Raw genomic sequence first — 2,500 nt, 5'->3', positions numbered from 1 at the left:
TGTTACTTGCTAAGCTACGACCCTAGTTGGAAACACAGGATGCTATCAGGACAGGGGCTCCAACAGGGAAAATAGCCCAGTGAGGAAAGGAAACAAGGAAAAATAAAATATCTTAAGAGCAGTAACAACATTAAAATAAATAATTTCTATATAAAGTAAAAAGACTTTAGCACGTAACTTTGATTATTAGATATTAATTGGAAGGTTAATTCATTCAAAGAGGGAAATAAGAATTTGAATAAAGCAGATATTCCGGTGTACATATATTAGAAAAAACCAATATTCATTTGTTACTCCGTAATAATATTCATAACATTAATTTTAACAGCATTAAAATGTCTAAATCTTAACGAGACGTGAAATTTGTCATATAGCAGATTGCAATGATAAAAATAATAATAATAATAATAATAATAATAATAATAATAATAATAATAATAATAATAATAATAATAATAATAATAATAATAATAATAATAATAATAATAATAATAATGATATGTATGTATATAAACTGATGGACAAAACTCCTAAGAGATCTCTAATGCGAAGGAGTAACATATTTGCCTATAAAACCGACCAACAAGTTACTTAGAACTAATTTGAATTTAAAAAATCAACAAAGGAGAGAGACAGGCAATGCAATTGCAAGCGTTTGATCTCCAAAGTCGTTAAATATGCAAGACTTTTTTTTTGCTCTTTCGAGTAAGTTGGCATCAATCCAGTTAAAGCGGAGAAAGTTACACTGGATTCCCAGATCTCATCTGGGAATCGAATGCAGCTGAACTTATTTCAAGATGTCAAGATTCGGATAAGCATCCTGCTTTTGCTTCTTCTTCTTCTTCTTCTTCTTCTTCTTCTTCGTCTTTTTCTCTTTCTTCTTCATCTTTTTCTTCTTCCTCTTCTTCTTCGTCTTCTTCTTCTTCTTCCTCTTCTTCCTCCTCCTCTTCCTCTTCTTCTTCTTTTTCCTCTTCTTCTCTTTCTCTTTCCTCTTCTTCTTTTTCCTCTTTTTCTTCTTTTTCCCCCATCTTTTTCCACTTCTTTATGTTCCTCTTCTCCCTCTTCCTCTTCTTTCTCTTCTTCTTCTTTTTCTTCTTCTTCTTCTTCTTCTTCTTCCTCCTCCTCCTCTTCCTCTTCTTCTTCCTCCTCCTCCTCTTCCTCTTCTTCTTCTTTTTCCTTCTTTTTCCTCTTCTTCTCTTTCCTCTTCTTCTTCTTCTTATTTTTCCTCTTCATCTTCTCCCTCTTCCTCTTTTTCTTCTTTTTCCCCTTCTATTTCCTCTTCATCTTCCTCTTCCTCCTCTTTCTCTTCTTCTTCTTCTTCTTCCTTCTCTTCCTGTTTCTTCTTCTGCTCTGTAACATGTTTTATTAATGAGATGTAAAAAATCGGAGGGTTAGGTTGCCACCTCTTTTAAATCAATAAAAGTTAAAACAATATTTTGATAATCGTTGATCGGAGAGAGAGAGAGAGAGAGAGAGAGAGAGTGCAAAAAGATGAAGTCAGTTTCCCTCAACTACTGAGCTTTGGACTTTCAACTTCTGACTCTTATGAGCCTTATAATGTTTTTAATGATCTTTCTAGCCTCCGCTACATCAAATTATTGCCCAATGAAGGTTATTGCTTGTGTTGATATATATAAAGATAACCTCATGATTTAAATGTCATTTTCTTAAATGCCAGAAGCTGTTCATGACCCATATTTCTATAAATTTTCCGAGTTAGGAAATACGAACAAACGTCGTTTCACTATTTTGCGTTTCAATATTAATCTCTAAAATTTATTAACATTTCAAAACTAGCATCAATTTTCTAAATTACTTTTCAAAATCCGAAAAAATTAGCCCTTTGTTACAGTAATACCACGAATTATTCGCTTAAACCATCAATAAATATATATGTAATATGTATTTCATGCTTCATCAATACTGCATTTAAGTGCAATGAACTAACATGGTATGGATGAAAAATTTTATTTATACACATTGAAAATAGTCAGATTTTTATTAGAAAAAATGTTACAACACAACTTTGTTTTATGTCAATTCTTCTTCTACATTCCTCCTTAACGTTACGTGCGCTAATAATATTGAAAACAATGATAACTGGGGTTAAAAATTTATTATTATTATTATTATTATTATTATTATTATTATTATTATTATTATTATTATCATTATTATTATTTTTTATCATTTTCAATTTTTTCTCTTATATGACATTTTATATTTGTTATTATTTTTGTTATTATTATTATTATTATTATTATTATTATTATTATTATTGTTGTTATTATTATTATTATTATTATTGTTATTATTATTATTATTGTTGTTATTAATATTATTATTATTATTATTATTATTCTTGTTATTTACTATTTATCATTTATTATCATTATTAATATTTATCAATATTTAATATTTATTATATATTTATTATCAAAGGAGGAAATTTATCAGCTCTTACAGAGGTGGCTCGATTGAATTCAGGAATAAAGAATGA

Source organism: Palaemon carinicauda, chromosome 42, assembly GCF_036898095.1.
Source record: "Palaemon carinicauda isolate YSFRI2023 chromosome 42, ASM3689809v2, whole genome shotgun sequence".
NCBI lineage: Eukaryota > Metazoa > Arthropoda > Malacostraca > Decapoda > Palaemonidae > Palaemon > Palaemon carinicauda.
Note: the sequence above shows the minus strand (reverse complement) of the source record.